We start from the raw sequence: 25,439 nt of genomic DNA on the forward strand, positions 1-25,439 counted from the left end.
CATAAGATAAATCTGCATCATGCTCACAGATGAGCTAAAGCAGCAAGTTACTAAGCATGAGCTGGGTCTTTTGGTAAAGCTGGGTGCTTACAAACAATACATATTACAGTAAAAACAAATAGAAGGCCATATGGCCAGGAGCCAAGAACAAGATGGGGAATGCCATCTTCAGAAGCAGCCACTCTGGGGAAAAAAAGCTTGTTTGTTACACTGAGTGCTCTCAAGGTAACAATCCCTTCAAAAAAGGAAACGTGACCTGCAGGTTTGTAAATGAGGTGACATTACCTCTTCATTTGGCACTTTGTTACTGGTATATTCTGACTGGCTCCACTCACAGGCTCAATTCATTAATTTATGAAAGGGAAGGTTAAGTAATGACTTAATCACTGTCCAGAAGAACCACAAAAGGAACAGAAATTTGGCAGTAGAGGATTCTCCACTATGACAAAGGTATAATCACATCTAGGGGCTAGAGGTCAAAGCTGGGCAGCTTTAGATTAGAATAAGTTGATTATTTTTACTATTAACAAATTAAATATCTCACTAACTTCACCAGAAGTTTTACAATTGAATTGCAAGTTTTCCTAAGAGATGAGGTATGGCCAAGGACAAGTAGAAGACCACTCAGAAAATCTGGCCTGCATAATAAGAGACTAGACAATCCCAACAGTTCCCTTCTGACCCAATTGCAAGTTATTATGGCTCAGAAAAACTTAAGCCAAACAGATGCATTTAAATCCCCAGCTAACAACTGCCATAACACACGTATAACCAGAATGACCCACCTAGACTGGAATTCAAACCATGCTTCTGGTTAGAACAACAGCCATGGAGTGAAATTCCTACTAGGCAGACTGGAAAACAGATTTAACTCATACTGATTTTACATCTGGCTTTGTTCAGTCATGGGGACTAGAAGCTACCAAAGGAACCCCTCTGCTTTCCACACTAAACTGGAGCAGAAGATAATGTCAGCCTTGTGAAGAGGAGACACAGGTATTGCATGCTTCCCTGCGATGCCTTGTAGGCACCTGGCATTCCACTGCAATGACATAACCATCTCAAAAGTACTCCAGATAGGCTGGTTCCACATGGAGCCTGGAGCTGGGAATATTAATTACTACTCTAACCTCTATCATTTAAACACTTGAGAGCAAGTGATCCTGGCTTGCATCTTTCCAGGGTGATGACAGGGGTTACAACTGCAGTAAGGAGCCAGACTGCTGGAAGCTGCGGTGGTTCACCTTGTTTCTTAGGAGATATGCCCAAATCAGTCCTCGATGACATCCAGACTGCAGGTTGCCTGCATGGAGGTCTGCAAAGGTAAGGTCTGCAGTGTTTGCACTTTCCCAGTGTCTGGTATGTCAAATATACTTTGGCTTAAGGGTAGAAGAGATTTGTTCAAGTGCCACATCTGCACAGCCACAAATCAAAAAAAAATCAAACTGTATTTCTGGCTACTCATATGCCCTTACTGGATACAAAGGACAAATGCAAGTCAAGGCATAGTGTTTCTAGAGTTCTCTTTGCCACAGTTTTCAAACAGACACAAAACACGTCTGAAGTTTTAAAGCACATCATGACTTAACAAAGATTCCACAACAGGAATGCAACTAACTTCATAGTAAGTGCTCTTCATGCAGGTTCCCAGCCCAAGCCTTGCCGCTGGAGCAGAGCAGGTGACTAAATGCAGGGCTGGCCTGGGGCTAGCTGTGCCCTGCAAGGTGTAATGTCTCTGTGGGGCCCAAACAGTGCATAAGGAATCCCTTTTACACACTCACCAACCTGACAACAAACTGTATCACAGCATGGTTTGAAATCCCTCTTTTAGACAGTTATCAGAGGAAAGGCTCCTTCTCACTGACAAGTCCTCACAGCGCCTGGCCCTGCCTGAGCTGTACCAGGGACTCCTTACAGCCTCAGGAGACAGCAGTGGATAGTCCCTTCACAGCCTCCCACACAACAGAGCGCTCATCCTGTCAGTCAAACCCGCACTCACTGAGAGCCCCTCTCCCTGCCTGCCTCCACCCCATTTCTGCCTCCTTTACTGCACTAATCAGATTTCTCATGTGTACAGGCCTCACACATGCTTTAAAGAGCACCTGCTTCCTCTGACAAGCCTGTGCACTCTTCCCAAGCTCTAATATTCCCCTTTTACTTGAACAGACTGACCTGAATGCAGTTTAACCATTCAAAGCTGAAGCCCGCATGGGCATCCACAGGCAAGCAGACCTCCCACTTAGTTTTCCTGCCACGCTGCAACAGAGACCTGCTCCTTCAACAGAATGGGGTGATGGCTGCATGCTGCCAGCATGGGCGTGAGCTGTAGGGGACCAAGGTGCACAGAAGGCTGGCAAATCTTTGTCAGAGGCTTGTGGTCCATATCTGTTGTGTCTGTATGACAAGCACAGGGTCATGGTTTCATTGAGACTGAGGAACAACAATCCCTGGTTACTGCAATTCACAAGCTCTATTTCCTGGGTGATACTTAAAACACACACTCAAGTGCAGAGATGGCTTTCCAAAACTGCTATGACCCCAATGCAAGATGATTAGAAGAAGGAAGCAATGAAGGCACAGGCAACAACCATAATTAGAGAGCCAGCATAATTAAGAGAATGAGGAAATCAAAACAACCCCCTAAAGAGTCTCACCTGAGAGGTGCAAAGTGGAAACAAGCCAGGAGGGAGAGACAGAAAGAACAGACTGAAAAGGAAGGTTAGGAAATGTCAATACTCTTCTTATTCATGCACTGTGATGTATCTCTGGGAAGCGTGAAGAAAATGGAGGGGGAGAAATAATCTTCTCACCTGCAGGGTAACTAGAGAGACAAATCCACCCAAAACAATCCCACCTGGCTTCTGCTGGGGATTAATTAGCCCATCAAATGGGGCCAACTTCTATCAGAGCATCCTCATGGAGCACGCTGCAGGCTGCTGCACTTCGGACAGTCACAGAGAAGGGAGTGCTAAGACACAAAAGAAGGACTGCGGAAGGGGCAGGAGGATAGGGCAGCCCAGACTGGCTGAGAGGAAGCCCAGATGAATGGAGAAAAGCAAATGGGGAGGTGAATGAGCAAGAGGTGATGAATGGTAGGGAGGGCATGGAAGTTTTACACAGGGCAGAGAGCAAAAACAGACCTGAATGGGGAAGACTGAAAGATGCCGCTTGAATGGAAGGGGAAAGAGGGAGGAGAAATGAGGCAGAGAGAAAGCAGAGCAGCACAAAGTGAATAGTGTAGGCAGAATAGCTTCCCACATGGACTTGACAAGGCCTTAGAGAGAGAGACAAGTAACACAGCATGAACTTTAATCCAGGAGCAGAAAAGCTGCCTGGAGCAGACAGTGTTACCATCGTCTGTCCCTGTATAATCCCTCCACCATCAGGAACCTTCTTTGCTCACGGTCAATTCTCATGAACCCAGAGCAACTCTAATAGCAGCCACCAAAGGCCAGACAGCCCCCATCAAAGGGAGTTGTAGCAAAACTGAGCCAGTGACACGGAAAGAGCTGATGGGATAAAGCACCAAGATACTTACAAGAAGCAGCCCAAGAGATGCAAGTGTAACACTAACCTAAAGGTGGGACAAGATGAAGTTTATATGTATGATACAGAAACACTGTTTATCATCAGTGTTATTTGCAGGGCTTTCCTCCCATTTCTAAAGTCAGGATGAAATTCTCAAAACAAAACTTTTCCAAGTAAAAACTTTGATATTTCAGTCATGCCAAGACTTCCCTGTAAATCTGCCTTAGCTTTGAATATTGATTGTTTAGAAGAAGTTCCCTCAGATTCTAACAAGATTAAAATACTGGACACCACCATTTTCAAAATGTTTCATTAGAAAATTGCCATTTATGTTTATGTTCAGAGTGCCCATGTGGTTTGGCTCAAGTCAAAGTAAGTATTTTGCTCAAAGAGAAACAAAATACATTTTTCCCAATCTTTTGGGGAACTGCAAGCAAAGCTCTACATATCATTATTCACCCACCTCCATCCTTTTCTCACAGCTGGGGGAAAATAAAGCATTTAGAAAGGACACATCTTATTACTTGAACCTTACTGGCAGAACTGAAAACTGGATCCATTCCCATCCATTTTTGAGGGTGCGGGTTTAGACAGGCCAAGGTATCTATTATCCTCCTAGATCTATCAGTCACCCCCTTCGTGACCCTGTGCCAAATCTAATTTTCCCAATTGAAAAGCAAAAGATACAGTGACTCACTCTAAAAGGAAGTGTAAGGCCTTGAATCATAGTCTTTCACTTCATGGTGAAAAATTCTTTCATATGTATCAGGAACAACCATTTAAAAGTTAATTCAGTGTCTGGAGCTCATGTTTTGCTCGCTTATAGACTCCACTGTCATACAAGAGGAAATGAGAGGTCAGAGAAACCCAGTAGAAGGTAGGACACAGCCCTCAAAACAAACACAATGGAAAGGAAAACAAATTTAAACCTAAGACTTGACCCTACTTTGCCTTTTCAACACATCAGGGAAGTCAAACATACAAACTGGCTTTTAAAGTGTTGCAAGAGGAACCATGAGGGGCCCATCTGTGCCTCAACTTGAGACTGCTTCTGCCCCCTTCTTTTTTAACGTTTCTTGCACCAAGCAAACATAATAATATCAATGCAGTTAATTTCAGGCAAAAAAAATGTGAGTGTCCTGGAGTCAGAGCACAACAGCAACTCATCTGAGAAAAGACATGAAGATTTCTTCCCTCCCCCAAAAGAAATAGCAAAGATCTGAGAAATATAGGCTGGATAATCCATCCCTCTCAGAGAAGTCCAAAACTATATGAGAGAGACTTGGGATCTGGCTGTTAGCAATCGGGTCTCTATCACAGAGTACATTTTGAAATGATAATTTGTGCTCTTTCTGATGCACATAGGTACTGCTGCCTTTGGCTCAGTAGACAGAGTTCCACTTTATGAACCGGGAACTCAAGGCAGAGAGGCAAAGTAATTCACCCGAGGATGCAAGAGGCTTAAAATACTACTATAGCTGGGATGAGCTGCCTGTGCTCCAGCCACCTCCATGAAGCACTCCTACATTGACACCTAATAACTGACTAGTAAAAATTGGAAATTGCCAGATACTAGAGGGGGAATGTTTAAGGAGTGTTTAAGATAAAGGTCAAAGCATCCTCAGGAAGCACACTAAGCTTGGCAATAACCACAAGCAACAAGAAAAGATGTCCAAGTGTGAGAGTCTCTCCTGAAAGCAGTAGAGAGATATCGATGTGTGTTTGTGCAGGCATACACACACACAGCAGTGGGAGAGGGACAGTAAGGGTCTCCAGAAAGGCTGCTCTGCCAAAGCTGACAAGCTTGAACATAGCAACTTCACAGGCTAGTTGAGCCCACGACTGCATTGAGACCATTACAGCAAACAGAAGAGTGTCTTGCTTTTCCATCTGCCAGCCTGAGCACAGGCAGATCATGTTGCATATGGCACTGGGGGGAAGGGAAAGAGAACATGAGTAATTCTTAATTCAGTGAAAGGAGTGAGAGCTGTGCAGCTGCTGCAGTACAAGGAAGCTCTAACAGCACTAGCTATTGCTTTGGGTCAAGAGATCATACCATTTCAGCCTGCCTCCTGACTTGTGCTTCATCCCAGCTGCTTTCCTCTCCCTTTAGTGACTGCCTGCAGGAGCAGCTAGGTCTCTGGAAGAAATCCAAGCACAAGGAAGAGACATTACATGTGCCTGTGGGAAGTGACAATACAAGGCAGGTGACTGCTTAGTCTAAAAGCATTCAAGCAGGGTCAACACCTACTAAAAATAAATACATAAATACACACGTACACACTATACAGGAGAAGTATTTACTCAGATGGGACAGCCAAGAGCTCAGGCATGTTCAGGGTTCCTTGAATCTGTATCTCTGGGAAACTGGCAGCTATTACAAATGAATCAGACAGACTTGTGCTGCAAGGGCTGGGAGCTGACAAGTCATGCTCCTTCCAGGAAGGGCTGCTGTAGCATCCACGCCATCAGGGACCACCTCATCCCACACCCAGTCTGGGAACTCTAGTTATTTTCTGCTCCTCAAATCTAAGTGTCCCACATCAGACAGCCAAGGCAAATCTACTACCACAGGCTGATCAATCTTCTTATGCAAATGAACTTAGGGTAATTGGGACAGTTACAATGAGTCCCTGACAATGTTTGCTTTTGTGCACGCCAATGGTAAATATAGACTGAGCTGCTTTCTAAGGATACGGGTTGAGGGGAGAGCTGCACTGAGGGACAGCATCTCGGCTTCTGAGAGGGATGACAGGGAAGTAAGCACTGTTTAAACGTAAGGATGCTCTCAGAAATGTGGAGCTGATGGGCAAGGAAGGAGGCAGATGCTGCAAATAGAAGTCACTGGCTGGAAGTCTCAAAAATATTCAGGGAAGCATAGCCACTGTGGCAAATCCATGGAGCTGTCCCCCTGCATTAGAACCTTCCACAACGTTCATCCAGCTAAGGATTGCAGCCCGTAGGTTTCAGGCACCCAAGAAGAGCCCTCACTAGAGCCAAGACTCGATGTAGCACAAACACCCCACTCGGAGCAATTGCTGACAGTCTCCACGCTGCAAGCCCACAGCGGCTGGCTGTGGCTCAGTCATTCCTGCATTGATGGCTTTGCCTCTTGGTTATCTCAGCACGCTTCAGCCCCATGAATCTCATATATATGCTCTACTTTTGTTGTAGCCCTCCAGGGCCCATGCAGCAGCCATGGAAGAAACCTAAACAAAAAGCAATTGCCCCCTGAAATCCTGTCATGCAAACAAGACTCTTCCCACCCATTGCCACAAGGACTGAATGGCGAGGGCCTGAACACCCCCCACCCACCCCTGCCTGGTGGTCTTTTTGTCTTGTGACCTTCCCCGCACAAACACAACCCCTCAACAATCAGACAGGCAACATAATGCAACAGCGCCGGCTTTCCCAGCCCTTCAAGGCGAGCTGGGGAGGGAAGGGGGGAGAACTAGGGAGAGCTGAAAGGATCTGGGGATGAAGAACAGATAGGATAGGCAAGGAAATACCAAGCAGTGTTTTAATTTCTACTTGTACAGTCCCACAAGCCAGGACAAAAATAATTTTAATGAAAGAAGCAAAATAAATGTTATCTCAAATGGCTTAAAGGGACGTGGGAAATACTAGCCAGTGGGATTTTCATATAAAAAAAAAAAAAAAAGAAGAAATCCAACAATGCCTCTAAACCCTGTGAACATCTTTTAACATTCCCTCCGAAAAGCCCACAAAATTGAGCCCTTTGGTGCAAACTCTGCTGGTTTTACTTGGCTACCTTTGAGATTAATTAGATATAAAGTTTTCTTTCAGACTGGAAGAAGACTTTTTTGCAACAGCTGCAGCTGTAGACAGCAACAACATACATGGTAACCCCTCCCCAGTGTGATAGCTTCAAAGCACAGAAAGTTTCTGCCAGTTTGTCCTAACTATGGAAAATAAGAGTCAGCTGTGCTACTGACAGCAAGGAGTAAATATGCCTCCAGGTCCCAGATTGTCCTTGCAAGGTAACGGATGCCCTTTGGTTACTGCAGGACACATACCACCTTTGGGAAAGAGCAACAAGGATCTCCCAGGACTTGTTACAAGCAGATCTGGAGACTAACAAGGTAAGGGGAAACTCCTTCTGAAATGCCAAGGGACTCTCCCCTGCTTCCCATGCAGATACAGGAAAAAATACAGATTCCACAGGAAAGCAAACTAAATAAAGCAAAAAGAAATATCATCTCTCAGGACCTGGATTCAGTGAGCTTAGCAGGGCTCTCGGCTACACTTCAGGGCACTGGAAATACATACTAAGTACCTTTACAAGGAAAGGAGCCCATGCTGTCACCAAAAGCTAAGATCTGTGTCCCATGAAATCCTGGCAGCTGAGGCAGTAACAGAAAGCAAAGCTACAGGAAAGCACTTGTGTGACATTAGCCACCTAGGGAGCATGTAAGAAATGTACAGTAAGAAATGACATCTCAACTCCTACTGCCAGCACTCCCCACAATGCTGTTATCGTTATCCACATCCTTGATTAAAGCACTGTGATCGCACAGTGGAAACCACCTGACAAGACAGGTATGAAATCACCTCCATGGGACGGTGCAGATGATGCAAAGAGACAGAAAGTCTTGACAAAGGCTGCATGCAGCAGCTGGGTGCAGAAGACATCTCCCAAACCCAGTAAGCAGTGCACCAGGCCACATCTGGCTCACTGGCCCCAGTGAGGGGACATGGAGCTACAACTGACTTTTGCCTGTGTCCTGACATGACCCGGAGTAACTGGAAGAGCAGCAGCACTGAGCCTGCACACAATTGGCAAACTTCCCACGGCAAGGATACTGTCTCCTGTCAATCCACTCCAGCCCTAATCCTCTGTGGAAAGATCCCATCAGCATCATGCTAAGAGGCAATCTTTCAAGCCAGACACTAACAAATAACTATAGAGAAGATGAGGGAGAAAGGGACAGATGGAGAACTGATATAACCAGGCTCTGCTCATCATGCTGAGTGACTCAGAGGAACTGGACAGGAGATACACAGGCAAGATTTTTAGCCTTGCTCAGCACTGTAGTAAAGTAGTACACGTACGCATGCATGGGCCAGCACCCCCAGAAACAGATATAAGCCGGTGACAGTCAGTCTTGCTGCATTCTCACTAGAAAGGAAGTAGCTGTGGCCCAGATGTGAAGCTGCTCTGGGCTCTTTAGTATTTCTGTCCCATGTAGGATAGGCACAAACCTGCTGCTGGTTTGGGCATTTGCTCCCTGAGTTTGGATATTTCCCCACCATGGAGAGGAAACTAGAGTTTTGACTCGGCTCATTCCACAGACAAAGATTTCAGCAGAATCCCACTTCAGAAATTAGGTTACTCAGGTAATGGCAGGATATTCAGCACAGTTACCATGTAAGCTCGCACAAAAAACCTGTGTTAATTGGAAGCTGGCCATCAGCCTCTTCACCTATCAACGAAGGGAGGAAACACAGGTAGAAAGCCAGCCAGTTCAACTCCCATGGCTGTCACACTCTTCTCTTTGCATTTCTATGCTAGAAATTCTCACTGCATAGGTAAATATTTGTTGTAGCAAGTGAGAAAGTATAACAGACTAGATAGCTTAGCTGAGATTAATTCCTGTCCTACTACATGAAATAATTCATTTTACTTTACATTAGTCTTTATTATGGCAATGAAAATTATATGGCCCTTTTAATTGACCAGCGTTGCTTGCTCCAGTTCTCCCCTCTACAGAGTTTGGAGGTGGTTAAAGTAAAAATTATTTCAGAAACTGCTGACTGGTGCCACCAGAAGCAGCAGGTTCTGGTCAACAGCTTCTCCATTCACTCTTCTCAGGCCTTATGGACCTGTTCTCAGACAAGCTGAAGCGAGAATCCCTCCAACACCAAGGAAATGGGACAGTCTAGATAGCTTTGATCTGGGGGGAGGGGGGGGGGGCTGATGGGGAAAGGGGGAAATTTCTTGAGGTCTTCTTCAGCCCTAAATACCTCAACACTCCTTCACCCCTGAGCCATGAGCTGGCTGCTGTGTGCAGAGCTGTGTGCTGCAGCCAAGTGCAAGCAAAGCAAGCCAGAGCTCTCTGACAAGGAGCTGGTGGTTAGAATGGCCTGGCCGAAGTGTCCACAGTGCAATGCTGCCTTCTGCAGCCCCAGAGTGTCTGATACCCAAAGATGCCCAATACTTTCAGCTGCCACTGAATTTATCAACTTGAGATCCAAGAGTCCCAAGAAGCCTGGGCATTGACTATTTGAGAGACAAAGCCTCCAGAAGAAAAGCAGCTGGGTTTTGCCTGTATACTTGCTCAATGTCCTTCAAGCAAACACAGCAGCTTTTTTGCAAGTTGGAAGATGGGCTTATACCAATCTCTAGCAGACTGCAAGTCCCTGCAATCACAACTAGCTAGCTTCAGAAGCAAGACATCATAACCAAGTACTCCCGCTTGCCTTTAGGGTTTTTGGTTGGTTTTTTTTTGTTTTTTGTTTTTTTTTTTTTTGTTTTTTTTTTTTTGTTTTTTTCAAATACCAGTGTGGGAAAGAAGCACCATGAAGGTGCCACCCACACCCCAGCCACCCCACAGTGGTACTTCACCCTGGTTCTATTCCTCCTAGCCACATAGCAAATCTGGTTCTTTCAATCGCCTTCTCAGAAACACACCAAACCAGAGCCACTTCCTCAGGCTGCAAAATAGGGACACTGTTCAGCCTAACCATAGCACACATTCTTATGAGAACAGATCAGTCAGAGATGGATGCAGTACCCACAGAGCTCTACATTATTACAGTAACGATCAACTTTCCACAGCCAAACTTTGCTGCGTTGAAATCACCAGCATTTAGAGAGGCTGTGGCCAAGGACAGTGCTAGCAAAGAATTTTTTCCCTGACATGAAAGATGCTGGCTGTTAGCAAGGCTTGGATCCAGCACTTCACCTTAGAAAAATTTAAAATAAACCACAGAAGCCTCATGGAAAAAGATCATTTGAGCCTGGATATTTCTCTCTCCTTGGCACAACTTTATGGTGCGTATCACAATACTCTCCCCACATATTTGCTACTGCACCTTCAGCCCAGGCTTGCATAAGTGATGAAGAGCTGAAGTATTTATCTCACAGTGCTAAAGGGAAAAGCAAGAAGCGCCAATGTTTTCAGAGTACAGACCCTCAATATCTGAGAGACCATCACAACCTCATGTGCTTGAAAAATGAAATTTATCACACAAATGCTGTACCATGGAAGGGTGCATGTTGTGTGAGATTCCTTTAATAAAACCCTCAGCAAAAGAAATTTAATATTTCTATGTCTGCATGCTTAAAGAAACACTATAAAATTAAAATCAGGAGAAGTTCTTACCCTTCTGAAATCAGTAATGAAATTAGCATGGGGCCCAAAGGAAGCAAATGAGGCCCCTTCAGAGGGGCCAGGATTTCATCTTGTGTTTAAAACCCCACAGTGGAAGATCTATACTTATTTTAATGACCCACCAAATCCTTTTAGTCCTCTACATCCCTCCATGAAAGCCTAATAATGAAAAATTATCTACTAAAACTTGGCTTTTCCTGAAAAATAGTATCTGAACAGATCCCCAAAGACAGATATTTCCGTGGACACAGTGAATTTGGACTGCAATGCTTTGTTTTCAGATATCATTGCATTTCACATTTTCACAGCTTCCTTGGAATAACATTTGATACAGAAAAAGTGTAAGTGATACTCACAGACAAAAGAATAGCCAAGCCTCTGAAACCACAGGGCCTCTCCATTTGTATTGCTTTTGTAACTAATATAGCCTGAGCCACAGAATTCCAAGTAAAAGATCCTCAGGCAATTTAAAAATTCAAGCAAACCATTGCCATGCAACATTAAATGCATTCATTTTTATGAGCATCAAATTCCACCTATTAATAGATCAGTCATCCTTTGCAGCTACCTATTTACATATCCAGCCTGCAAGCTGCTGAGGGGTCAGTGGACACGAAATACATGAATACATTACATTTGAAAAAGGAAAATAACGTCCATCGTAATTCAACTTAATGATCACATTTTCTTTACAAGCAGTAGCAGAGTCCATGCCTGACAACCACACACCCTGTAAAGGTAGCCCAGATGCAATGAAGCACTGAACTTTCTACTTAAGCAACTGTAACCATGATGCACACAGTCTTCACAAATTAATCGCATTCAAGCCCTGTGCAAAGAGGGAATTCCTTGGACTTATATTTTCACCAAGTCACTAAAACCCATGCTATTGTACATGGACTAAATTCAAAGGCCTGATCCCCACTATGGAAGACAGTTTATCTGAACATATATTAAAGCCCTGGAGCAATTTCTCAGCTATTTTGCCAAGCCAGGCAGTATTACCAGCTTTAATGTAACAACACTTTTGATCTTGTAACAGCCAGATTGGTGCTGCTACATCTATTATTCCTCCTGGAACAGAGCCGTGCTCTGATACCTCACCTACAACTCACTCCTTTTGTGCACAGCTATCTAGAAACAGATGCGAGAGCTGCTCATCAGCATCTACCCCTTTTATCATCCCAGGGAGGTGAATGACCCTCTCCAGTGCCCAAGCCTGGACCCAGTACAGCTATAGCAAGGAGAAAGCCTTCTATTTTAAGCCTGTTGAAGACATAACTGGGTGCTGTAGGAAGAAAGATAGACATGGGAGAAAGTCTCCTGTAAACTGGTTCTCCTTTTTCTCAACTAGGCACCACACAGGTAGACAGCAGGTTAAGGAATGAGGCACAATCCCACGATCAAATGGATTCCATTGCTTTTTAAGGTCTGTAGCAACCTTTCCCCTATTGTAACAGGATATGATGGCTGATCTCCTTATTCCATGTTCCCACCTGTGAAACTAAATGAACTGATACTGAAGAATGAGCTTTGAAGTCCTTGAAGAGGAAGGACTATTGCAGTGCTGAATAAGGCCAGTTCCCTACAGCCCACAGCCACTGCAGTGATACAAGCGAAAACCCTAAGGTGCAGAAGAATCAGGCTCTGAAGGAAACTAAAAAGCTGAGGGAAAAGATGAAAGAAACTGAACATGGAAAGTTCATGCTGCTTTGAACATTACTGAGCAGAAATCCTTCCCAAAAGTGACAGAACTGCAGCTAGCTATCAGGGACTCTTGGTCTGGCATCCAGCCTGGTAAGCAAGACCCACCCCTCCCAAGAGATCCGACTGCTGCGCTTACTCAGACCCATCTCAGAGGCACCAGCTACAGCAGTTCTTCAGAAAGGAACAACAGGAGCTGTTAGCTGAGCAGTGGGTAGGAAGGGAACACCACTTGTTTATTCACAGGTCTTGCTACTCTAACTTGTTGCTTGCATCAGATGTCACAGTGATAAGTGCCTGTTTAAGAAAAAAACAGGAACAACAGCAAAACCAACCCCCTGCAGCTAAGCCAATTAAGACACAGGATAAAGCTGTAGAGGTTAATCAGATATGAGCCACTGGGTCTCTCTGCTGCTGCTTAGGGACACACCTGGTGAGTAACATCAGTGAGATGAAGGCCAAGCAGAAATACCAACAATCTAGCGAGTCCCAGGAGATGAAGAACTGCTCCCCTGATGCATCAGGCAGAACAGAGAGGAGGAGCACACTGCAGGGCAGTACTGGGGGTGGTCTGCAGGGCTCAGAGCTCGGCTATCCCATTAAGCCTTATCAGGTGCCAAGATGCTGTGACTGGTGGGCTGCATTAGCCAGTCCTTCCAGCAAAGACCAAGGCTTTGTCTACAGGGTGCTGCAGGTTGGAAATTTACTCGGCAAGGGAAAATTCTGCCCATGCAATTGCAGGTTGCTCCTCTTACCCCGTGCTTCATTAGCTGCAACTCTGTGGTTATCAAGGCTGCAGCAGTGCAGGTGAGGGCTGTCCCAGCTCAAGGGGTCACCAGCACAGAGACCACCTGGACTGCCATGAATAGCCCCTTCAGCACTGGGAGCCAGAAGACAGCTGAGCTGGGGTTTGCCCTTAGGCAGCTCCACCAGTGCTGAGGGACAGGGTTCAGAGCTGACTAGGAAACATTGTTCCTGTCACACCCAGTGCATCCAGCCTACTGCCTAGCCTGAAGTCCCAGCATAAAGCTGCCTTGCAAAACTGAGCATGCTGCTTTCATCAAATCAGTCCTTGTACGGTCAGATCTGCTCTGCCTCTCTCCCCCCTTCCCCACTTTAGGGCAAAAAGAAGCCAGTGGTCTCAGCCCTTATTGCATAGGCAAGTGTCTGCACCTTGGTGGTAACAACTTGCGATCTTCATCATCACACCCCTGGGTGCAGGACAGTCAGCACAGAAAGAAGGTGACTTCCCCTCTGACCCATCAGACTGGGCTCAGGTACAGAACAGCACATACAGAGGAAGAAGCTTTTTCTATATCCATTTCTTCTGGGCAGGGAGAACACTTGGACCAGAAATTCATCTTCTCTCCTGGACCATACATGCCAGACTTTAAAGAGGAGAGTTGGAGCAGTGACTCCAGTGGGATGACAGAAGTGTAGTGACAGCAAAAAGATGATGAAAGTTGTGTAAGCACCATTCTGCCAACGATGCCAATCTCTACTGTTGCCAGAAATACTGTTTCAGGCAAGTGATTCCTAATCCAGTGACCATCATCTCCCCTACTGGAGGGGAACTGGGTCTCTTGATACTACTCTACCATACTGGACTGTTTCTCCTTATTGGTAAATTCTTTAATCCAAGGAGTGATTGCCACTGTTTTTCAGTTTCTCAAAGGAACTAAGATCCATAGCCCCCAAAATCAGAAGTTTTGTCCTTCCTGTAGGAAGTTTTATCCTTCCTTTAAAGACAAGGAGTTTTATAGCAATCAGCCATGAAACCTGTCAGGAGAAAAACTACATTTTATACTCTGGACTTGAAACACAGAACACTACAGATTAAAAATAGCTCCTTTTTTCACTGTCTGCCAAATCTGGATGGGAGGTGAAAATCCACAGGGACTTGATCTGATGCGTGAAAAAGAAGAATTTTATAGCAGTGAGTATGCACACCACTTATTTTAGGTCAAATACTAGCTCTGAAATAATACTTAGTTTAGTGGAGAAAACCAAAGCTTGGGATAGGCCATGCTAGCTGGTACTCTGGTACTTAGTACCATGACAATTCAAGTGCATCCATCAGAAAGAGAGGGAGGAAAACTTGAACATAAATAAACAAACACATTTTTAAAATCTCATCACATCAGTTTTTCTGCCTTTAAGATGGTTTCTCTTTCAAATTCCAAATACCTGCCTCTGTATCAGTGATCATGACAAGTATCTTGCCAGGATATGAGACACTCTGTTTGACCCAGGTGTGGTCACAGACCTGGCCAGCACACAACCTTCCTCCCACAGCACATTGCTCCAGATCAGGCTCCCTCATTCCACAGCCATGTTGTCAGGCAGCAAAAGGACCCGGTACAATATTTAACCTTCCTCCCCTCCCTTCTCAACAGGGGGAGAGGGCAGGCTGTGCATTGCCTACAGCTTTCTGAGGAACCATAGCTCAAGCCTGTGCAGCTCAAACATAGCAAACAACTGCACAGCTTACTCCAGAGCACCCTATGTTCTGCAAAAGGGCCAGCTCTGCTCTTTGGGGCAATGAGTTATCAATCAGAAAAGAACAGCAAAGCAGCATCATGTGTCTCAGTGAGCAAAGGCTCTACGCAAAGCTCTGCCACCAGCTAAATTGATAGACCCTAGCAAAGGAGAACAGGAATCAGCAGGCACAGTTTTGACTCTAACAGTACAGAAAATTAAACATCCAGTATTAAGGGCTACTGAGTAATGCAGGAGTGATGGGACAGAACGAGGATTACCTTAGTAATCTGATTTACTGGGAAGAACAGCCAGTCATTCCCTCCCTCCAAACTGGTGTAGGATATCAGAGGCTGGATCATCTATACAGTGTTGATAAGTGTCTTGTCATTGGCAAGGAACACAATACCAGGGCACTCAGAAACACCCCTTCTCTGATGTCACCATCACAACTCGAACACAGAGAGCATCCTCATCACAGGAGGCAGGTCCTGAGCAGAGCTGACTGTTTGCCTGCTAACATCAGAAAACCACCTTGGTGTTCCCACTGGGAAAGAGCTCATTCAGCTATACCTCATGGGGAACAGTGAGCACAGAATGACCTCAGAAAGACTACAGCACTCACACTGCAGAGAGCATCTTTCCTTGAATGAACTACTTCCAGCGCAGGTTGGGTGTATGTAATTCAGGCTGGTTTAGACTACAAGAAACCATCCAATACAGCTTTGTGTCAAACCTCTACCAACACATCAGCTACATAACTAATAAGGATGAAAGACAACATTATCCCAAGCTGGTATTCAGATCCTCAGTGATCGGTAGAGCTTGTTATATTCTGTTCAGCCTTTGAAGTCAGCAAAAGGAACATACTTCATGCATTGTACTACATGCTTGGTCATTAAATACAGGCTTATAAGCTCATAAAGTCACTGTTGCTTCCAAGTGTGAAGTAAATTTTTGCATGAACTAGTTTGTTTTGCAGTAGGCCCAAAAGTTAATTAGTTTTCACAGTTTTACTATTCCACATGGTCAAATAACAGCCTGGAGCTTTGAGTCAGCTGAAACCACATAAGGTCTAGAAAATTCTAACCATGATTTTTAGGACTGTTTACTAGGTCCATAAATCAGCAGTTGGCAAATGACTTTCTGCCCCAGTTCTTCTTGGCCACCAGTAACAACCCTTAAAGATCCCATAAATCAATGCAGCAATGGCAGCTCTCTACTCATGGGCCACAGAGAGAATAAGACTGAAAGATGCTGTTTCAGACACATATGACAATTCTTTGGGAGACATTTTGGCTATCACCACTCTGGGAGAAGTCACATGCATCTGTCTTGTCAGAGAAGACTGTGCAGCATTTATACCTCAGCCAGCATCAGCTTTCACATATAACTATGAAACTATGCCGCTGCTCTCTCCACCACAAAAGCTGTTTTCCTGTCATGCCTGACAGATAAACTGGCCATTGCACTTACTCATAAAAAGACATGGCTTTGGCCTCTCCAAATGCTGTAGAAGGCAATGAATGCAGGCAGGAGGCATCCACCAGGTGAAGGGCACAGAAGCAAGCCAGCACACTACAGCCTCTGGGTTACAGACTGACTGAAAAGCATTCCTATAGCAAAAACCTCTGGTGGGGATGCCCAACACTGGAGAATCCTCTAAAAAAGCCAACATACACTCTAGTTCATAGAGCCCTAGAGGAGCCTACATAAGAATATTTAACATGGTGAAGGCACAAGAGCAATCCAGCACACATACACATATGCATCCCCAAACATTTCCCAGGGCTGGCAAGTCAAAGCATGATAAAACAACCATGCAACTCAATAAAGATTCTTCAGACACTTTATTTAGGTTGGAAGGAAGTTATTCCTCCAGCCATGGTCTCCAGACACAGCTCAGCAACCAAAGACAGCAGTTGCAGGACCATCTCCCATGCTCTTCACAGCAGACTCCCCAAAAGGGGCTGTCTAAATGCCCCAATCAATGCAAAATAAATGTTTCTTCAAAACCCAAATACTATTGTCAGAGAACACATGAGGGAAAAATGCTTGTGCCTGCTCTGCTGACGGGAAAGAGAACAACCCAGAGACATAAATCCAGTGTTAACAAGACTGCGTGCAAAAGCAACTCCTCTATTAGCAACCAAGAGGGAGTAGAGTAGCTGAGGGAAAAGGCAACAGTTCAAGCGGAAGAAGGAAGCACAATAAACACTTTCATTTTCCTCCCAAGTGCAAACAACACGGCTAAAAAGCAGCATCCTTCCATGGAGGCTACTACCTGCAGTGAAGAAAGATGTTCAAGGCCCACTTCCCATTATTTCTCAGCATGAGGGTAAGTAAACATGCAAGAGGAGTGGCAGGAAGCCAGCAGAGGGAAACAAGTACCTGGCTCTGTTTCAGAGCCAAGGGGCAGAACTAAAAACCTGGTTTGCTCTCCAAATCCCTTAGGGCACACACCGTTCTGGTACCAGCCCCAACACAACATACAGTTGATGTTAGACTTAATGGGTCCAGGACAACTGTCACTTGTTTTCAAGTGCTTTGCTAGACCAAGTCAGAGCACACAGGATCAAGTCCTCCAGTAGTTTTTGTGAAACTTTCAATTTCTCCTCTTTCATAATATTGATCCTTTCTCTGTCAAGAGGTAAGTGTGGCTACGTCTTGCTGACTGTAGGCTGTCATCAAGTACTTCTGCTACAATTGTACATCACAAGCACACATGCTACACAAAGCAGGGTCTCCATCATCACTGGTACCTAACCATGAAGGATCACAGAGGCAAAGAGGTGCTTCCTCGGCAAACACTTCCCTGAAGAAGTGCACAAAACCAGAGGTTTGACGATAGTCACAAACAGCTTTGCCTCTAGCTGCCTTGTTTATTTTCGACTCCTGAAACTCAGGAAGCTCTAGAGTATATGCTACTTACAGAGTATGTCAGGTATGAAAGAACATGAAAAACAGTTCCTATGGTTAAGATTGATCTTGCTTGTTTAACAACAGTGTCATACATTGTTACTCTTCTCACCAGCAACACGAGGTCACTGCAGACAGCTGTTCCTAAGCAACAAGAACATATACTAAGAATAAATACATTCTCTGTGTCTTGCTAGTGCCGTGGGTTTAGTTTTAGAGTTGAAGGAATTCAAGGTCCAAGTGAGACAGTGTGATCACAAACATTCAGGATTTTCACTACACATTTCACCAAGACATATCTTTGGTGACAGAATATCCCCAGCGTCGCCATGAGCAGCTGAATGGGGGAAGAGGGTGCATAATGCCACCACTCAGGAGATTGGGAGAAAAGAAAGAGAGGTGACTGTCCCAAGTGCTACTAGCTTGGACAGGCAAACACTGCAAGGTTTGAATCACATAAAAAGCCAGCAATTAGCTTTCCTCAGCAGCCCATATGTACAACGGTGCAGGAAAACAGCCCATCGTTGGAATCCCATCAACTTTGTCTCGTGGTGTGTTGGTATCAAGCTGATTTCAGACCAACACATTGTACAATGCCTAGTGAGGAGGCAGAAAGAGATCACAGCTTCCTTGGCTGCTGTCAAACTCAAACACGCCCACTGCTGCATTTAATTTGCAAACGTGCCCCAGTACACTTGCACTGACTGCAAATATCAGAAGGCAACGGGAACATCATACTTTGTACTGCAGAGGAGAAACACTTGCTTTGCAGGTCTGGTAGAGAGTTAACTTTAAAAGGCTTGTAAATGTTACAGGCATAAGTGATAATGGTGTAGAAAAGCACCTCCAAACTGTTTCCACTTGCTAAGCAGCTGGTTTGTTCCTCTGGAGACAGGATGATCTCTTCCCCTTCTCTGTCGTAACAGAGCACACAGCCACAGAGCACAATGCACCAGCTGATTTGCAGAACAGCATCAATCCACCCTGTGTTTACGGCTTTTCCCCCCCTTTCTTTTTAAACATGCAGGCTTAAATGTTTTTATTGCTTCAGTGATTTTCTATGTGCAAGACAGGATTTGAGAACAATACATTAGCAAGGATCCATGTGCCTAAAAACCATCCCGCGCATTCAGCCAGAATGGCAGAGCATACGCTACCAAAGCCTCCCACTGCAGCTGGGATCAGGAGGCAGCAGAGATACAACGGCCTGAACGCAGCTTGCCGTCCCTCTCAGACGCTGCACTCCAACCTGCAGGTTTCCAGGCAGCTCAGACATGAAGGTACACAAATGTGTAATGAGTAGGAAGCCTCCTGAGGCTTTTACAAATCTAAGACATCAAGCTGCCAGTAACTCACAAGCTGTGGAAGACTGACTCAGCCTCCATGTGCTTTTCAGTGTTTGTTATGACTCCCTGAAACATTTCAGTAGATGCCGACTTCTACCAGCACAAGCTTAATAGTGCTGTGTTTGCTACACTGCTGATGTCTGGTTCATATTGATTGCTTCTACTCCCAGCTTTTTCCACTAGGCAAAGCCAACAGTCTGCGTACAGGCTGGTGGGATTGAAGAGAGGAATATCCAAATAGCCAGGGAAAGAAGAAACGGAGTAGCTGATCACAAATCTTTGAAGCTGCAAGCTAGATATAAATATAGAGAATCCCAGAGACCCACATCCAGTTTAAGGGCTGATTGGTGTACAGTGTACAGAGGTATTAGAATATTAAGGAGGAACTTGGGGAATTTTTGCTGTTCATCCTGCAAGAGGTGGGAAGATCATTAATGACCTCCAGGTAGCTTTTTCATGATGAGCCATCACTCCAGGGTATAGTGGCTAAAAGCCAAATCTGGGTATAAACCTTGAAGTACTGGGAGATTGCTATCTACTGTAACAACACTGGAGAGGGACACAGGCTAATCCAGGCATGGTAAAAAACAAGACATTACCCTGCAGAGGGAATGGTCTCCCAGACATCTGTTCACTGCTCAATGCCTCAGTTTCCCTCCTTGACTGAAGGAAGGATAAATTTCCCTCCCCTCTTTCCCAGTGGCTGCTGTATTCAAAAGAGCCTCTGGCAGAAGGCAGCGAAGGGTTGATAATCCAGACAGCATCAGCAAACCAATCTCCTCCAGCAAAACCAGATCCTCTCTTACCAGCCCATTCTTCTCTTCAAGTCTGTCCACAGGGCAATGAATTTGAAGGGAGTCTTTTTTTTTTTTTTTTTTTCCCCCAACCCCACAACCCAAAGTGGAGGAGTCAAAGGGTTAATGCTGAATGACAAAGGTCAGCCCAGTTTGGGGAGGGAGGAGAAAGGGAAGCATTGTGGCCATGGACAGCAGCTCCCTTCGACTAAAACACCACTTGAGAAATGTAAAGTGATGGCGATGCTCAGAAAAAAGGCCTGAGAGCCCTGCCTAAACCCCAGGGCTTTATCACTCACAAAAGCCCAGCCCCTTGAGTCATTAATCGTGTGCTCCATGGCTGGGTGCCTCAAAGAGCAGCAGATGACACATGCCCAGCTGCTATTGCCGCCCCTCCTCAAGGTAGCGGGAGCAGAGGCAGGTGCACTCCCAGTGCCCTCTGCTCGAGACTAATCTATTCTCCCTCCTTGTCTTCTGCCTTTCATCTCCTCAAGCAGCCCATGCTGACAACTGTAAATGAGATTAGACTTCAAGGCGTGGGGCAGATGCAAAACCCCCTCTGTGCACTGCCAAGAGACCCTGGTAGCTTTTTAAGTGTCTTTCCTCTTTATAATGCACAGCTTGGTGGAGGGGGAAAAGGGTGCAAATTTCTTGTCACACTTGCAGAAGCATCTAATATAGCAGGCAAGGCAGACCCTGGTTTTAGGGCCCGGATGCTAATCTGGTATCACCATGGACAGTGTTCCCACCAGCACCTCTGATTCTCCAGTTCACATCAGAAGATGAAGTAACAAGTCTATGACTAATTCCAGTTCCTATAACCTCCTCTTTGCAGCACCACTCCACTTAAATGCAGGCATATGTCCTGAGAACACTACTCTAAAAAGACAGTGATACTCCAAACTTCAGGCAAGGACTTGAAAGTCGCATACAACCCTGTGCTCAACCCCCCTACCTATACTGCTGCTCTCACTGCCATTGTTTCCTATTCCTCATCTTGCAGTTTCTGCTCCTCCTGCTCCCAGTGACCCCCACAAACCAGTGGTGAGACACAAGCAATTTGTCAGAGAAGCTAAATCTCCAGGCACAAACCACTGCCTAGAGCTCAGAGAGAACCGCCTTGCAAGGCATTCCAGCCAGAGCTGGCAGTGGTTAGCCAGCAACAATAGTCAGGGAAACTTCAAAGCAAAATCTGATGTTTAGCTCAACAGTGCCCCAGTAAACAAACTGTAATTTCTTTTACTGTGTAGGAAATAGTTCATCCTGCCTGTGTTAAAGTCTATCCAGAGAAAAGGGACACAGTAAAAGTTCATTGAGTTAAAAATAATTCCCCATCTTGGTTACCACCAACTATGATAATAGCTGGATTGCTTTGTAATTTCAAACATGCAGGAACCAGACCTGGATATAAGGCGGCTGCAAAGTCAGCGTATTTTCAAGCATATTCTAATGTTTTCTGAGACCATGGCAGAGCAGGTTCAGCTGCACCCACTGCTGGTAGCGTCAGCAACTGAACTCTTCCTGGCAAGTGCCTGTCTGGTCCAGGATATCTCTACAGCCTTGTTTCTGAGCTCAAGTTTTCCATTAGCTGCCTACACAGGCTGGGTAACTTGGCATCTCTCTGCATTCCCCATAAACTCTGTTCATCTGTTGCCATCACACCCACGTACAAGTCTCAGGAAGGAATCCAGGATTTCTAAAGCAGCTGCAACAAAAACACAGCCTGGATTGACAAGCAATGGGATCAAGGTGCTGAGCCGGTGAGGAAGGTCTTTTTGGAGAGTTTTGTGTGTGTCTATTTAAAACAAGTTTGTTGTCATGACTACAAACCAGAATACGGGTGACAAGAAGTGAGAACTCTGAGATGAGGACTGATAATGTTAATTCACCCTTGAAATCTCAGCAGCCATGGGGATGGAGAAACACAGAAGAGGATACAAGCTCTTGGCATCTAACAATGCAGAAGGCAGGTCTGTCCTAATAACAAACATCATCCTCCTAGATAGCCCCTTTCACCCAGCACAGCCAAGGGCTGGATAATACCGATTAGCTGCAGTCATCTCTAAAGCAGGGGCACTGGGGACATGGAAGCAAAGAAGGGCACCCAAGGCCCTAGAGAGGACACAGCAAAGCAGGAACAGCCCCTCAGGAGACTCATCTGCAGCCTCACTCTCTATCCATCAGAGAGCTTGGCTTCAACAAGGACAGTGAGATGTTCTCATGTCTGCATGCAAGGCAATTAACAGAGAAGTGTGAAACTGCCAGGACCTGCTCCTGGGATTGTCGCATTTTTAACTTTACCAGAAGATTAACAAAAGAATCGGTTTTCAGACAGTGAAGATCAAATGAAGAAAATCCCAAGTGACTGTGGAGGGATGGAGAGGGGCAATGCTTTGCTCTGCTCAGAGCTTGGATTCCACACAGAGACAGCATTGAGTGCTCAGCGACGGTGCAGGCTCTGCAGAAGGCAGCAGATGCGGCGCTAATGTGTGTGTGGGGGTGGAGGGTGTTTATGAGCACAATAAATAAATGTATGAATCCCTATAAAAGTTCCCATATAAAAGTGAGTTAGAGCTGCCCAAGGGCCATGGCCTCATAATAAAAACCACATCTCGTAAGCACAGTATGAAGCAGCAGCTGTAATGTAACTGCCTGGCTGCAGCACTGAGAAGCCGTGAGTCTGCCTGCTCCCAAACTCGTGGGTAAAGTGCTGACCCCACTAAATGCAGGAGGAATTTTGGTACTTGCTTCAGTGTAGCCAGGATTTTGCCCTGGAAGGGGCTTCTCTGAACCTCAAAGTCTAGGAAGCAGTTCTGGATCTGCCTTTTTGCCAAATTTAAGTTCTTTTACTTCTTAAAAAGAAGTAATCTGCAAGTGGCTGGAGATACTGGCTTGAGTTACTGATAGTTTCCCGTGTGACAGATTAAAGCTAAATTAAAGCAAATAAAAAATTCCTCCAGAAAGCATTGTCAGTCACCCCTCACCCCAAAATATACAAGCAAAAAGCACTGATTTATTGCTGAGCAGCAATTTTCATCAAGAAGTTTTGCATTTTTAATTTAAGATGGGGGGTGGGGGTGGAGGGGTGGTGTCATAAAAAAAAACCTCAAATCCTTTAATTTTGTATGTCTAAATAGAAAACTTCTTTTTTTGTCAGTAAATCTAATTAAAACTATTTTTAAAAAATATTTCCCCCCAGAAAAAAAAAAAAAAAAACCAAACTCTTTCCCCCCTCAAAGGCAAGAGGAAGAAGTGCTAACCCTTCCCTTGCACCATTTGCTGTCATATTCCATTACCCCAGAAACAAGAGACTTGCAGACTCCCAGCCTGTGAACTTTCAACTGCTCTAACACTTTCTCCAGAGCCTTCTCTTGCTTTGCTGCTCTCCTGGGAGGTGGCAAACGCAGAGGCCCACATGTCTCAGGTGAGAAGGTGGCTACCAAACTTCAGTCCCAGCCTATGAGTCACAAATGCACAGGGCACGTGAACCTTTGGCCATGCATTTCCACTCTAAGTACACATAAGGCCAGGTCATATCTCCCAGGGCGAGCTGCAACTGTTCTGAGCTTCAACACATAGGCTGTCTCTAGTTAAGACTGTCCTCATGATTCACATGGGTGCCAATCAGAGCTAAACAAAACGCTCCCCTCTCCTACCAGCACAGAGCTACGGGGAATAGTAACCTTGATCCATGACAAACAGCATCTTGCAATTCACTGCAAGGCTAATTGCATTGCATTGCTGATATAACACTCAAGAAAGATGTCAGCTCCTTGGCTTTGCCCACAGGCAACAAAGACATTATTGATTTATTCAGGACTTACATCTAGTTGTGACAGGTTGTATTCTTTTTGATAATAAAGCCTTACAGACAAGGTTTAAGTTTCAGCTGCAGCCCTAATTGAAACCTAGCTAATTACTGAAGGTCTGTCTTTACAGCCCATTCCCTTGTTACTGGGGTAATGTTCTGTAAATCCAACAGTCAAACTTCCTCCTCCCTTAAAAAGAAAAAAAGAAGGAAAAAACCCCTATCTACTTTTCAAGCAAGTCCAATGGGAAATTACAAATTCCTCTATTTGAGCCTGAGGTAGCTACCAGCCAAGAGCCCCATCCCACAAGGACTCAATGACTTCAAAGGATGCTTGTAGAATCAGACTCCAAATTAAGGCCAACGTTTGAGACAGGGGAGAATTCACAGTGGCTGAAACAAACATTCAGGCCAGACCACAAGCAATTTATCTTGCATCCACCTTTTGAGTGGCAGCATACCCTACAAGCCCAAGCAAATTCAGATACACCACACAATTTAGGTGTGATCAACAATTATAGTAATTAACTCCCAACTGCCAGCTTGCTTGACTGTACAACAACAAATGTATTGCAGTCCAGACACGTGGATTAGCAGTTGGTCACGATTAATTGGGTATAAATGAGCACTCATCAGAACAGGCAGTCCAGTTATTAGCTGAATGATAACGGGACCCCCAGGGTACCAAGGACATCCTTTCGCAGAGACTGTATCACAGCTTTTGGCTTTGCAGTTCAGCCAGACGCAGGAGCAAGATTATCGCCTCATAAAGCAGGGATGAAATCCCATCCAAACTTTAGTACTGCCAGGATGATCAGAGTAAGCTCCCTTACAGAAGGTGACATTTACACACACACACACAACAGCATAAAAGTTTACGATATCAAGAGAGTGCTGCGGCTTAGAGTCAAGTCAACCCTAGAAAAATCCTTCAGTTTATAGCTGCTTCACATTTCAACCTGGCAGATGGAAGGAATACCACAAAGCAAACATGTCAGTTAAAGCAGCTAAAAGCATAATTTACAAACTAGAATTCACAACCCAAATTCTCAGTATCTGTAACTCAGAGCTCTACAGAGCTGTGCTGATTTCAGCCAGGTACAGATCTGACCCAAGGCATTTACCTGATACAACCATAGTCTTTGGGTACAGAAACAGATACTTTGCTAATTCTGTGCAAGTTTAAAGCAGCAGGTCCTCCCCTGGATGATGTAACCCTGCAGAAGGCAGTTTAACAGCTGGGGAGCCATTTCAGGGAATACAGTGCTGGTTTTACAGGTCCTAGTTTGCCTGCCTCAAAGAGTAGAAGATCCTTTAATCCACAGAGCAAGGACAGCACAACTGGCAGCAACCAGAGCACCTGCAGCAGCACCTCAGCTGAGCCCCTGTGCTAGCAGGGATGGCCAGGCTGGGCCCACTTCTGTCCTGGGCTACTATGAAGAGGAACTGAGAGAAAGGCCCAAAGCAGTAGCAATAATTATGACTTGCACACCAGCATCCTGGGAAC

General features: G+C 45.2%; 1 protein-coding gene across 1 annotated transcript in view; it reads right to left on the reverse strand.

Annotated features, from left to right (window-relative positions):
• RHBDL3 (rhomboid like 3) overlaps nt 1-25,439 on the reverse strand; it is a 65,873-nt gene that overhangs the window by 36,642 nt on the left and 3,792 nt on the right. The window lies entirely within an intron of this gene.

The sequence above is a fragment of the Tyto alba genome, unplaced genomic scaffold, assembly GCF_018691265.1.
Source record: "Tyto alba isolate M040663 unplaced genomic scaffold, T.alba_DEE_v4.0 Super-Scaffold_39, whole genome shotgun sequence".
Classification (NCBI taxonomy): domain Eukaryota; kingdom Metazoa; phylum Chordata; class Aves; order Strigiformes; family Tytonidae; genus Tyto; species Tyto alba.